The following is a 15,730-nucleotide window of genomic DNA, read 5'->3' on the forward strand; positions in this document are numbered from 1 at the left end:
GAGCATTACCATCATACAGGTGTTGTCTCTAGTTTTCCATAGAAAACATGTCTGGTCATAGGGAAATATTACCTTGCTTGGAAGCAGGTGAGGGTTAGCAACAAGAAGGGCATCAAGCCATAGGAAATGTGCTCCAGTAAATGGTTGGATGGTTCGACTGGGGTCTGGGAAGCCAGGAGGCTGCACTAGGCTCCTGTCTGATCTGGCAGTGCTTCTACAGCTGGATGCCCTTCTTAACGCAAACCACTCCGTGAGTGTAGTGGGTGCTTTTTACGTCCCATGCAAATATGGAAAACTGTTTGTTAAGTAATGAAGACGATGATAATGAACTTTTCCAGTTGGTTCTTTGTTTTGATACAAATGCACAGCATTTTATGGCAGAGTCATTGATTTTAACTTATTTTCATAAAATATACTGACATGAAAATACTGTATTACATTTGAGGAAGGTTTATTAAAGAAATTATTCAGTTTTAACTCTGACATTTCATTGAAAACCACTGACAATTTTGGCAGTTACATAGGACTTTGAAGAAATTGTAATATGATAAAATGATGCATATTGTTAAGGTCATTGTTGATGATTGCCAAAATTTGAAGTGTTAGTTGAAAGGTATATAGTTTAATGTGTGTGTGTGTGATTTAAACAAAAAACGACTGAGTTGTTTGTGGAAAGAGAAATTATTCAGGAAGTAACATGAATGTCTGTATACATATATATATATACATGGTCTGATCAATAAGTATTCAGACTGTTGGTGTAGTAACGAAGCTAAAGTACAGAGAGTGAAGCCCCTTGGCACAGATTGACCTTGAACTCTGCTGTGCATACACACACTAAGTTTTAATGTTCTAGATCACTTCTGCTATTTACAGCAGTGCTAGGAAGGAAGGTGTGTAGTGTGTGATTGTCGTATTGATCATGACAGAGAAAGTTGAGCAGAGAATCTGCATCAAATTTTGCCAAAAGCTTGGCAATACCTGCTCAGAGGCCTATGCAAAGTTTTCAAAAAGTTTTTATCATTCTCGACACAATCAAGGAGCTCTTGTGCAATTGAAACCCAAGTGTCCTTTTGGTCAGCTGAAAACAGTTTTGGCACAAACTTGGCCGACATGCGTCTCATACCCAAATCTTCAGTGATTATAGACTGAACTAAACTGTAAGTAATCTGCACAGCCTCTGATAACTCATGGATGGTAATTTGACAATTTCACCTCACAGCTGGACACACATCTGCCATATCTTTCTCAGTTCTGCTAGTTACGAGTCTCCCAGAATGTTTGTCATTATCGACATTTTTTTCAGCCATCTTGGAAATGTCTGAACCACTCATACTCCCCTCCATACACTTTCTGCAGCTTTGCGCAGGCCTCTGAGCAGGTATTACCATGACAATTTCTCTGTCATGGTTAATGCAATGATCATACACTACACACCTTCCTGCCAAGCACTGCTGTAAACAGTGGAAGTGAGCTAGAATATTAAAACTTAGTGCACATGCACTGTAACTTAGTGGTTTGGCAAAAGAGACTGATAGAATAAGTACTAGGTTTACAAAGAATAAGTCCTGGGAATCGATTTGTTTGACTAAAGGCGGTGCTCCAGCATGACCACAGTCAAATGACTGAAACAAGAAAAAGAATAAAAGCATATACATGTGTGTGTGTGTGTGTGTGTGTGTGTGTGTGTGCGTGTGTGTGTGTTTATGTGTGTGGTTGTATGTATCATTGTCTAGATGTCACATGATGGTTGTGATTGAGAATTATCTTCATCATACAAGTGAGGCTGTTTGTTTCCTTGTCTACTGTGAAAAACATGTCCAGCTTGGAAACAGGTGAAGGTTTGCAACAGGAAGGGCATCCAGTTGTAGAAAATCTGCCTCAACAAATTCTGTCTGGAAAAATAGACATTGAATTATGATGATGATGATGATGATGATATGTGCCAAAAGTTATCCACCACAAAATAGCCAAGATATATTAAAAATATATAAAAATAACATTTGTAGCAAAGCAAAAATATAGAATTTTATATTTTAATTAAATCTTATGACTCTATAAACTGAACTCTTCCTTCTCAAAATTGAAATTTTACAACCCCCTGCTGGAACCTAGTGTCCACATTTTCCTACCCAAGGGTTTAAGATTAACATCAACCATATCGATCTCAGCAGCTGGAGAGAGCTTGTAACTGTTATGGACACTACCTTCCCCTCTTCTCCAGTTCAATTTTGCTATAAAAAATGATTTAAATACTAAATACATACATAGGTACTCTGTTCAGTTTTAACTGACTGACCTTCTTAAATTGTATATGTTTGTGAAATCATGCTGCTAAAACCAAATCCACCAGGTTATTTTTCTAAATCCAAACCAATAAATCTTGTGATGTTGTCAACCAACCCACCTACCATATGGTTTCCAGATGATATTTATTTTAATCACCCCCACCTTACTCTAGAAATATTAGTCAGATGAGAAGAGAAAAAAAAGAGCTGAAAGGTAAGATTATGTTAATTTGTACAGAATTGTTGATATGACGAGAAGAGAAAGGGAGACGTGAGTTATTTATGATGTTTCTCTGGTAAAAGAAATAAAGCATGTCACAACCATATTATTACATGTGTGGAATATATTACGGATCAGTTACAGAACTTCATATGTATTAATAATGCTTGTTGAATTACAGAACCCTAGAGCTAGACTAAGAAAGGATTATATATACAAGCATGGGTGTGTAGTTTAGAAGTTCACTTCCCTCAACTCCCGACCATAAAGTTCAGGTTTGAACCAGTTGTACTGCATCTTAGGCAAGTGTCTCTTTTTTAACAGACAGAGCTTTGTGAATGGATTTGGTAGACGAAAACTGAAAGAAGCCAGTTTCATACATATGTGTACTGTGCTGGGTTAACCATTAAGCAAAATAAGCATGTGCTTACGGCATCGAGGGAATGGAATTGCCACCGGAATGGCTGAAACTCCGACGTCTGGCAGCTGACTTGGCAGACACCCATAAAATTATCAACCATCTTACAAACAATAACTCTGAGCACCTTTTCAAACTCCATCTGTCTAACACCTGTGGACATATTTACAAAGTCAGAAAACAGCACAGCTCCCATGACTTTCGGAAACATTTTTTCACACTAAGAGTTGCTGAAGTATGGAACAAACTGCCGGCATCAGTTGTTAGTTGTCTGAGCACTGCATCCTTCAAAACTTCCATGCTTTCTGAGATTCGCCAACACTACACCTGAGTTTCTCCCCTCCATACACACGCAAGCATGTATCTGACTCATACACTGTTCACTTTCCAGACATTTGTACATTACTGCATATGCTTTATACACACTTTTGACAAGTTGTGGTGCACCTGAGCACTATATACAATAATTTCATTATTCATATTCAAATCACTTGAAACTTGCTAAAATAATATTAGATGTGGTTTATACGATCAGAAATATATTTCAAAGTGTTCATGGTCTCATAATGAGCATTTGATCAAATTACTTAAATAAAGTAAGAGAAAAAATTTCAAATATAAATAAAGTGGAAGTATACAAAAATAATCATTATTTTCCATTTTTCTTTTAGTCTTGTTTCATTTTGAAAAATGTATTGTCAAGTGATGATGGAGGAACATATATATATATATATGTGTATATATTATATATATATATATATATATATATATATGTGTATATATATATATATATATATATATATATATATATTATATATATAGATAGATAGATAGATAGATAGATAGATAGCTATACACACATACACATACATACACACAGGTACAGGCATGATTGTGTGGTAAGAAACTTGCTTTCCAATTACATGGCTCTATGTTCAGTCCCATTGTGTGGCACCTTGGGCAAGTGTCTTCTATTATAGTCTCAGGCTAACCAAAGCCTTGTGAGTGAATTTGGCAAATGGAAACTGAAAGAAACCTGTCATAGGGCTGCTGACTGGCTCTCATGCCGATGGTACGTAAAAATAGCACCATTCAAGCGTGGTTGTTGCCAGTGCCACTGGACTGGCTCCTGTGTAGGTGGGACATAAAAAGCACTATTTGACCACGGTGTATGCCAGTACCACTTGACTGGCCCTCGTGCCAGTGGCATATAAAAGCACCCACTACACTCTCGGAGTGATTGGCTTTAGGAAGGGCATCCAGCTGTAGAAACTTTGCCAGATCAGATTGGAGACTGGTGCAGCCTTCTGGCTCGCCAGCCCTCAGTCAAACCGTCCAACCCATGACAGCATGGAAAGCAAACGTTAAACGATGATGATGATGACACACATTAGTGTACACGTGTTCCCCCCCCCCCACTTGACAACCAGTGTTGGTGTGTTTACATCCCTGTAACTCAGCAGTTTGGCAAAAGACACTGATATAATAAGTACCTGGCTTAAAATAGAAGCATTGAGGTCGATTCATTTGACTGAAAATTCTTCAAAGTGGTGCCCCAGCATAGCGGCAGACCGGTGACTGAGCCAAGTAAAAAAGTCAGGGATATCTCTGGAATACTCAACCACTTCACATGTGAAGTGTATTAGGTGATCATTCAGTTGATTTAAACACTTAGATGTGGAAATTGATATGAGAGTCTATCAGCATACATGTGAGTGTGTGTGTGTGTGTATGTGTGTGTGTGTGTACATATATACCTTATTTTAGTCATTAGACTGTGTCCATGCTGTAGCACTGCTTTGAAGCATTTTGGTTAAATGAATCGATCCCAGTACTTTTAAAACCTGATACTTATATTATTGGTGTGCTTTGCTGAACTGTTAAGGGGACATAAATATACCAACACCGGTTGTCAAGCATTGGGCAACTGGGACTAACACAGACACAAAAGCACATACGTGTGTATGTGTGTGTATATATATATATATATATTATATATATATATATATATCATCATCATCGCTTAATGTCCATCTTCTATACATGCACGAGTAAGACGGTTGACAGGAGCTGGACAAGTAGAAAAACTACCCTAGGCTACTGTGTCTGTTTTGGCAGGGATTTTATGGCTGGATGCCCTTCCTGACACCAACCACTCTGCAGTGTGGACTCAGCGCTTTTTACCTAGCACAGGTGAAGTTAGTTTTGGCAAGATTTTTACAGCTGGATGTCCTTCCAGATGCCAACCACGTAACAGTGTGGACTGGATACCTTTAAAGTGGTACCTCAATGCTTATATATATATATAAAGACACATATGCACATATGACAGATTTCTTTCAATTTCTGTTTACCAAATTCACTCACCAGGTTTTGATCAGCCCAAGGCACTTGCCCGAGGTACCACACAGTGGGACTGAACTCAGAACCTTGTGGTTCAGAAAGCCACACCTGCATCTATCTATCTATCTATCTATCTATCTATCTATCACTCTCTCTCTCTCTCTCTCTATATATATATATATATATATATATATTATATTATATATATATATATATATATATATTATATATATCTATTGATATATATATAATTTAATATAATATATATATATCATCATTATCATCATCATCGTCATCGTTTAACGTCCGCTTTCCATGCTAGCATGGGTTGGACGATTTGACTGAGGACTGGCGAACCAGATGGCTGCACCAGGGTCCAATCTGATTTGGCAGATTTTCTACAGCTATATATATATATATATATATATATTCAAGGTTTGTGGAAAATAAAAATACATGATGCAATCATAATATTTAAAAAATATTTTTTTATTAAGTTATTAACTATTTCAAAAAAATATTTAGAGTACAAAATATCACCAACCTTTGGAGAAATTTCTGCATAGTGTGTATTTTGTGTGTAAGGGCTTTCATTGTTAAAACAGGCCCAGAACACTTGTTTAAAAAGTTTAACAATGACAGGAGCAGATATGCTAAATACACACTATACGTAAACCACTTCCCCAAAGATTGGTGATATTCTATACTCTAAATAATTTTTTTTTAAATAGTTAATAACTTTAAAAGAAATCTTTCTTCAAACACACATAAACATCTGTGCATGTGTGTGTGTGTGTGTGTGTGTGTTTAATACAAGCCTGCTTGCATGCATGCATGTGTACTCTGTCTGTCAAATCCACTCATAAGGCTTTTGTCTGTCCACAGATATAGTAGAAGACACTTGCCCAAGGTGCCATGCAGTAGGACTGAACCCAAGACCACGTGGTTGGGAAGCAAACATCATAACCACATTGCCATGCCTGCACCTATATCTATATGTAACAGGTATATATGTTACTGTGGAGGTGCAATGGCCCAATGGTTAGGGCAGTGGACTCATGGTTGTAGGATCGCGGTTTCAATTCTCAGACTGGGTGTTGAGTGTTTACTGAGTGAAAACACCCAAAACCCATCAAGGCTCCGGTAGGAGGTGGTGGCAACCCTGCTGTACTCTTTCACCACAACTTTCTCTCACTCTTTCTTCCTGTTTCTGCTGTACCTGTATTTGAAAGGGGCCAGCCTTGTCACACCCTGTCACACTGAATCTCCTCGAGAACTACATTAAGGGTACATGTGTCTGCGGAGTGCTCAGCCACTTTCACATTAATTTCACGAGCAGGCTGTTCCGTTGATCAGATCAACTGGAATCCTCATCATCATAACCGAATATGTTACTGATAGATGCAACAGATGCTGTGGTTACTAGTATTGAGAGCTGATTAGTTAAAGTATCATGGGACAATGTGATATGCAGCAAATGAATCAATAGAAGCAAAGAAGTAAATTCTTACTACGAAAGATGGCGAGCTGGCAGAGACGTTAGCACGCCGGGCGAAATACTTAGCGGTATTTCATCTGCCACTATGTTCTGAGTTCAAATTCCGCCAAGGTCTACTTTGCCTTTCATCCTTTCGGGGTCGATAAATTAAGGACCAGTTACGCATTGGGGTTGATATAATCAACTTAATCCATTTGTCTGTCCTTGTTTGTCCTCTTTGTGTTTAGCCCTTTGTGGGTAGTAAAGAAATGGGTATTTCGTTTGCCATTACGTTCTGAGTTCAAATTCTGCTTAGGTCGACTTTGGATGTCATCCTTTCGGGGTCGATAAATTAAGTACCAGTTACACACTGGAGTCAATATAATCGACTTAATCCCTTTTTCTGTCCTTGTTTGTTCCATCTATGTTTAGCCCCTTGTGGACAATTAAGATATTTAGAAGTAAATTCTCACAGACTTCATTTATTTTTCACAATGTGACACACAAGAGACAGCATAGAGAGGCTGTAGTAGTTGACTGTTTTACGGTGTAAGAGATTGAGGGTAATGACTTGCACAACTTTTCACTGGAATCCAATCCCTTTCCCTCACGAGATATTGACCAACACAAGCCCAAACTCACATGACAGTCACATTTCAACAGCCCAGCGAGATCCTCAAATGTCATGGCCACTCTACTTGTATTTCCTTTAGACACCTATAAATTTTAATTCAGTCTTCAGCTATATATAAATACTTGTTAGTCAATGGAAAAGGCGGCAAAAAGCTGGCAGAATTGTTAGCATACCAGGCAAAAAAGTGATATTTCATCCCTCTTTGTGTTCTGATATCAAATTCTGCTGAGGTTGATGTTGTTTTTCATCCTTTCCAGGTGGATAAATTAAGTACCAGTTGCATACTGAGGTTGATGTAATCGACTTAAACCCTCCCCCGAGCTTCCTGGCCTTGTGCCAAAATTCAAAGCAGTTATTATTATTATTATTGAGTAAGAGAACAATGCATGCCATCAAAATGACACCTGGGTACAAATATACAAAGTCTAATATACCCATCATGACTACGTGTCTGATAAGAGTACATCAGGCACATGAATCACAACCATATGTGCATGATAAACAAGTGCATGACCTTGTAGGTGGGGCCTAGTTGAAATTTTCTTCAGGTTGAGTAGCCCATCCCACTCAAAAGGTCCCTGAATAAGGGTTGTTTAAGGATGCTGAACAAAACATCCATGTTTCTCGATATGTATTATTCAAGCTCCAAAGAATTCTTCTTAATACATGGCTATGGTGCTCCCCTAGTATTTCTGCTCGTGATGAGAGATGCACATATTGTTATATCTTTTAATGTTGTGGTGCGTTTCCCTTTGATCGATATAAATCCCACCTGTTTCGTGTGTTGTATCTTGTTCTTTGATATTATCCTCCATGACTTGATATCTTTTCCATTGATATTATCTTCCATGACTTGGGCCCTTATACCAATAAAAGAAATTGTTGTTGTCATCGTCATCGGCGTCAGCGTTGGCATCGGTGTAAGTAAGTGTCGTCATTATTATTATTAAGGTGGCGAGCAAAATGCTAAGCATCTTTACAAAATGCTTTACAAGATGCTGCTAAGCATTTTGCCCATCTTTACATTCTGTGTTCAAATTCCGCCGAGGTTGACTTTACCTTTCATATAATTGACTTGCCTCTTCCTCCAAAATTTCAGGCCTTGTGCCTTTAGTAGAAAAGACTATTATTATTATTAACATTTTTGAAGTAGTGAGCTAGCAGAACCATTAGCACACCAGGCAAAGAGCTTGGTAGCATTTTATTTGTCTTCATGCTCTGAGTTCAAATATCACTGAGGTTGACTTTGCATTTCATCATTTTGGGGTCGATAAGATAGGTACCAGTTACGCACTGGAGATCAATGTAATTGGCTTATCCCCTCCCCCAAAATTGCTGGCCTTGCGCCAAAATTTGAAACCAATTAAGGGAAAATAGAAACTCTTGTTTGTATGAATAAATCCACATTTATTTTCTTATATTCTCTGAAATAGTTAACTGCCTTTTTGTTTTTTGTTTTTTATCCCTTCACCCTTTTCTTTTTTTCCCTCTCTGATATTGTTATCGACACCATATGCTATGTTATTCTGTGGAATGTTTTAACTATTTCATGGTATATGTTTACATATCTGATGAACCATGCAAAAAAAAAAAAAGAAAAAAAGGAACTCGGAAGCATAAAGAGTTGATTATAAAAACGAAAGACATTCAGAAAGCAATAACAACAACAATAACAACAACACTGCTTAAATTTTTACACTTTCTCTCTTTTATATATATATATATATATATATATATATATATATATATGTGTGTGTGTATGACTGTATGTACATGTTTGTGTCTATGTATGTATAGTGCTTTGTAATTTTAAGGAGAAAATGCTTAGTCATATTGAAAACAGTATTGTGTGTATGTGTGTGTGTGTATATATATATATATATATATATATATATATGTATGTGTGTGTGTGTGTATATATATATATATATATACATATATATATATATATATATGTATATATGCACACACACACAAGCATGCATATATATATATATGTATGTATGTATGTATGTATGTATGTATATATATATGGATGATGTGCCCTGTTGTGTTGTGCTAGTCATCGTTACTGCTGGTGTCACTATGAAAGTACTGCTGTTGTTGTTGTGTGCGGGATAGCAGTAGTACTATTCGAACAAATATTTAGGGCGTGACAACCTTGAAATATTGCTCTGTATGTGCATGTGTGTGTGTGTGTGCATGCGTGTGTGCGATTGCTTATTTGCATTTGATGAGTTGGCAGTTATCAATAGGAAGCCACAGCCAATTCTACTCAGCAAAAAGAAAAGAAAGCTGCTTAGATTGTCCATGTTGGAAGTCAGTTCTTCCGAACATATGGCTTCTCTTCCTGCTTATCCTTCTTCCCCGCCTCTTGTTTGTTTCCTCTTTCATATTTTTATGATTCTTCACAGTTTGATGTATGAAAATTTGACTGTTTGCTTGAACTGTGTTGGCACTGATGTTGAAGAGTCGTAATTCCGCATGGGAATGGACTTGAACTGTGACAACCAGCCCAACCCATGCCAGCATGAAAAGCAGATGGTGATGATGAAATGACTCAAAACAACACGGGTCAACAACAAATATTAAATTAATATACACTCTAGAAACAGTACAAGAAATGTCTGTATCACCATCATTTAATGTCCATCGCCTTGACTGGCTTCCGTGCCGGTGGCACGTAAAATGCACCATTCTGACCGTGGCCGTTGCCAGCCTCGCTTGGCACCTGTGCAGGTGGCACGTACAAAGCACCCACTACACTCACGGAGTGGTTGGCGTTAGGAAGGGCATCCAGCTGTAGAAACACTGCCAGATCAGACTGGAACCTGGTGCAGCCTTCGGGCTTCCCAGATCCCCGGTCGAACCGTCCAACCCATGCTAGCATGGAGAACGGACGTTAAACGATGATGATGATGATGATGATGATGATGATGTTGCATGCTGGCAAGGGCTGGAGAGCTTGAACAAGATCTGATGGGTCTAAGGACTGCATTGTGGTCCAGTGTTTGCTTTGACATGGTTTCTATGGCTGGATACCCTTCCTAATGCTAATCACTTTACAGTGTGTACCATGTGCTTATTTCATGTAATCAACACCAGTCTCATTGCCATGCAGCTTGTGTGCATGGAGGTGCATGGCCTAGTGGTTAGAGCAGCAGACTCGCGATCGAGGGATCGCGGGTTCGAATCTCAGACCGGGCAATGTGTGTGTTTATGAGTGAAACACCTAAACTCTATGCAGCTCTGGCAGAAGGTAATGGCGAACTTCTGCTGACTCTTTCACCACAACTTTCTCTCACTCTTTCCTCCTGTATCTTGCAGCTCACCTGTGATGGACCGGCGTCCCGTGCAGGTGGGGAACCTATACGCCAAGGATACTGGGAAACTGGCCCTTGTGAGCCAGGCATGGCTCGAGAAGGAACAAAAAAAAAAAACAAGCAGCTTGCAAGATTATGACTGCAAAGAGAGCAGATTTATGCTTGATGAGGGGCCAGAGCAGAACAGATTTCTTACTGTAAAGGAGCTACATGGTTGTTAATGTTTTGGAAGAGAGGGTGGAAAGGATCAGGCGAAGTAAGAGTACATTATAAATGTCATACACATACATTGTTTTTATCCAATACTCTTCCAGTTGTGTATATTGATTTAATTGTAGCCTGGCTGTCTTTCACATAACTCAATGAATGTCTTATTTATTTATTTCTGTTCCAGAACAAATATATTTTTGGCTTAACTTAAATCAGAATGTCCAGGGGTGTTTGTCACTGAGGGGACAAAATGAGGTCAAAACATTAGTGTCGGAGGGTCCACTGATGAAATTCTGACTGAGCTTTGTGATTTTTAATGCACAAATCTCTTTCAGAGGTTTCTCCAAGATAAAATATCACAGCTGATGCTGTTCTATATTAATGTATACATTATAAATCTAATACACATTGTTATTATAATGGAAAAATATTGATTTTTTCTCTCTACATAACACTTCTAATTCTTCCATTTAATGTCAGCCTATTTGACATTTGAGGCTTATTTGAGGCTATAGTAGAAGACACATGCCCAAGGTGCCATGCAGTGGGACTGAACCTGGAAACATGTGGTTGGGAAGCAACCATGCCTGCGCCTACATGACGAAGTTTATAAAACAGCTGTAAGCCTAAGGATGACAAGAGATTAAATAAATATATTCACCTCTCATACCTCCTGATTTTTTGTGGTTTTATGGTTTATACACTCCTCATAAAATAATCTCATTGATTGGATCTCCTGGATTTCAGCTACATGGAACTCTGCATTAAATTCCTCTGTATTGCATTATTATGTGGTCTGCTAATGAAGTCAGCAAGAGGAGCTTTCTGTGACAGTCACACAATTCTATGAGTCCTTATATTCTGAGACCCCCTTCGGTCACGACACAGACACTGGGATTGAACCTAGAAAGTAACCCTCCCAAGCACAAGTCCGGGCAAGGTTGTTTATGGAAGACCAGCAGTCGCCCATGCATACTGGCCTCCTCTCTCCATGCCACCAGTGTTATCCAAGGGAAAGGCAAAGGCCGATACAGCTTGGCACCTGTGACGTTTCAACTCATTTCTACAGCTGAGTGAACTGGAGCTACGTGAAATAAAGTGTTTTGCTCAAGAACACAACACGCAGCCCAGTCCAGGATTCGAGCTCACAACCTCATGATCATAAGCTCGGCGCTCTAACCACTGTGCCATGTGCCTTCACATTAATCCTTATATTACATTACGAAGATATATATATATATATATATATTTTTGTAAAAGAGAAGATGCAGATTTTTTTCTCTAGAATTCTATCTAAATGTATTGGTTTCTCTTTGTGAGCCACATCTGCTAAGAATATCAAAGAACGGCTGAGCGTTATGTCAACACATGTCCATATTATAGTATTACGTATTACTAAAAATGGTGTAGAATAATCATTTGTGGGGGGATTTTAAGGATGACAGCATTTGTCTTTGACAGTCACTAAAGTGTTTAGGAGATGAGAAAAACTCAGGAACCGTAACTACTGAATAACATATGGAAATCTAATCACCAAATGGGATATGTTGAAGACTGCGATTCCCATTAGAATTTTATGAGAATAGAACCCTTTTCCCACCTAATATGAACCAATTAGGGCTTCACCGAGAATCTTGTTTTCTTCTTCTTCCTGAATATCAATCTAATATCTTTAATGAAATGGTGTTAAAGACAACAAGCCTGGAGTTGGTAGGAATGTGAAATATTAAAGAAAAATATTCCCTCGCACTAATGTTGCGGCTGCGGAGGTAGAAGTGGTGGTGGTGTTGATAGTTGTAATGATGATGGTGGTGATGCTGATGATGATGGTAATGTTTGTCGTGGTGATAGTGGTGATGGTGGGGTTGTGGTGGCACTGGTAATTGTAATAGTCTTGATAGTTGTAGGCGCAGGAGTGGCTGTATGCTAAGTAGCTTGCTTATAAACCACATGGTTCTGGGTTCATTCCCACTGTGAGGCACCTTGGGCATGTGTCTTCTACTATAGCCTCGGGCCGACCAAAGCCTTGTGAGTGGATTTGGTAAATGGAAACTGAAAAAGAAGCCCGTTGTATATATATATATATAAATACTGCCAGATCAGACTGGAGCCTGGAGCAGCCCCTGGCTCCCCAGACCCCGGTCGAACCGTCCAACCCGTGCTAGCGCGGAAAGCGGACGTTAAACGATGATGATGATGATGATGATGAAATATGTATGTGTGTGTATATGTTTGTGTGTGTGTGTATGCTGTCCCCCCAAAATTGCTTGACAACAGATGCTGGTGTGTTTACATCCCCATAACTTAGCAGTTTGGCAAAAGAGACCGATAGAATAAGTACTAGGCTTACAAAGAATAAGTCCTGGGGTCGATTTGCTCGACTAAAGGCGGTGCTCCAGCATGGCCGCAGTCAAATGACTGAAACAAGTAAAAGAGTAAAAGAGTTGTGTTAATGATGATGATGGTGGTGGTGGTGGTAGCAGCAATGGTGGCAGTGGTGGTAGTTGTGGTAGTGATATCTTTTACTTGTTTCACTCATTAGATTGTGGCGATACTGGAGCACTGTGTTGAAGAATTTTATGTCAAACAAATCAAGCCCCCTCCCCCACCAGTACTTATCTTTTCAAGTCTGGTCCTTGTTTTATCAGCCTCTTGTGCCAAACTGCTAACTTTACATGGATGTAAACGTACCAACACTGGCTGTGAAGTGGTGGTAGGAGACAGACACAAAGACGCACACACACACACATATATAGGACAGGCTTCTTTCAGTTTCAGTCTCCCAAATCCACTCACAAGGTTTTGGTTGGCCTATGGCTATAGCAGAAGACACTTGCCCAAGGTGTCACGCAGTGAGACTGAACCTGGAACCATATGGTTGGGAAGTAAACTTCTCACCACATACCCATGCTTGCACCTATAAAAAGCACCATCCGAATTGTAGCCGAAGCCAGGGCCGCCTTGACTGGCTTCCATAAAATGCACCAATCCGACCGTGGCCGATGCCAGCCTTGCCTGGCACCATTGCAGGTGGCACGTAAAAAGCACCCACTACACTCACGGAGTGGTTGGCGTTAGGAAGGGCATCCAGCTGTAGAAACTTTGCCAGATAAGACCGGAGCCTGGTGCAGCCTTCTGGCTTCCCAGATCCCCGGTCGAACCATCCAACCCATGCTAGCATGGAGAACGGACGTTAAACGATGATGATGATGATGATGATGTGATGATGGTGGTGGTTGCGATGGTAGTGTTGTTGCTTTCTTCACCTAACTGTTATTTCAGGTTTCTGATATTAATATTTTGGCTTTTTCTCTTGAATTTTGTATGTTGATGTGAGTTTGAAAGGTGTGTATAACAGCCAACCTTTGTCTCAAACTATGTTCATATCAAACTATTGTTGGGGAAGATAATCTGTCTGATATAATTACTAACCTGTATAGTCTTGGCTGATTTAGCTATTTCTCTGTAGATCAAAATATGATGATGATGATCATCATCATCATTTAACGTCCATTTTCCATGCTGGCATGGGTTGGACTGTTTGACTGAGGTCTGAAAAGCCAATGCGGAGGCACAATGGCCCAGTGGTTAGGGCAGCAGACTTGCAGTTGGAGGATCGCAGTTTCAATTCCCAGACCGGGCATTGTGTGTGGTTATCGAGCGAAAACACCTAAAAGCTCCACGAGGCTCTGGTAGCGGGTGGTGGCGATCCCTGTTGTACTCTTTTGCCACAACTTTCTCTCACTCTCTCTTCCTGTTTCTTGAGTAATGCTGTGATGGACTGGCGTCCCGTCCAGCTGGGGGGAACACATATGCCACAGAAACTGGGAAACCGGGCCCATGAGCCTGGCTAGGCTTGGAAAGGACGACATTTTTTTTTTACGTGAAAAGCCAATGGCTGCACCAGGCTGCAATCTGATCTGGCAATGTTTCTATAGCTGGATACCCTTCCTAATGCCAACCACTCCTAGAGTGTAGTGGGTGAACAACATTAATCAATTTTTAAATGTTACTGGAATTTCATCAGAGGCATGCTGGAACCTACGAATTTGTTTATGGCCATATCACTTTGAAAACACCGGTTCTCGTCCGATAACTGAAGTTAAGCAAAGTCAAGCCTCGTTAGCACTTAGATGGGTGACCGCTTGGGAAACCTAGGTGCTGTAAACGTCTTTCTATCTTTTTATCGTCCAACCCATGCTAGCATGGAAAGCGGATGTTAAACGATGTTGATGATGATGATGATGATGCACCTACATCAATTTGACAAATCTCAGAGAAACAAGCAGACAAGTTGTTTATATATTCAACAATAGCTACAGTAAACTGGAGTTACTAATTAACATACTGTAAATGCTAACAGTTTCATATATCTGGGAATTTGGATAACATCAGATGGAAGGTCAGATAAGGATATCAAGTGCAGAATTGGATTAGCAAAGAAGAATAAGTCCTGGGGTCAATTTGCTCGACTAAAGGCGGTGCTCCAGCATGGCCGCAGTCAAATGACTGAAACAAGTAAAAGAGTAAAAGAGTTGTGTTAATGATGATGATGATGATGATGAGGATATGAGGAGCATTTTTTGTGCAAAGAGAATTGGAATGGAAGTCAAGAAAAGACTATTGAAGTGCTACATCTTGTTTGTGTGAGGCTTGGACAATAAGCAAAGTCGTGGAGAAGAGACTCAAAGCTGCTGAAATGTGGTTTTATAGAAAAATGCTTAGAATCTCGTGGGTACAGAGGGTAACAAAGTGGAAGTTTTGAAGAAGATGAAAGTGAAGAGACAGTTGATGGATACTATCAGAGAGAGAAACAG

The 15,730-nt window shown here is 39.5% G+C and overlaps 1 pseudogene; it reads left to right on the plus strand.

Annotated features, from left to right (window-relative positions):
- The first annotated feature begins 14,964 nt into the window (after positions 1–14,964).
- On the plus strand, positions 14,965–15,083 carry LOC115210094 (annotated as a pseudogene).
- The last annotated feature ends 647 nt before the right edge of the window (positions 15,084–15,730 follow it).

This window comes from Octopus sinensis, linkage group LG3, assembly GCF_006345805.1.
Source record: "Octopus sinensis linkage group LG3, ASM634580v1, whole genome shotgun sequence".
Classification (NCBI taxonomy): Eukaryota; Metazoa; Mollusca; class Cephalopoda; order Octopoda; family Octopodidae; genus Octopus; species Octopus sinensis.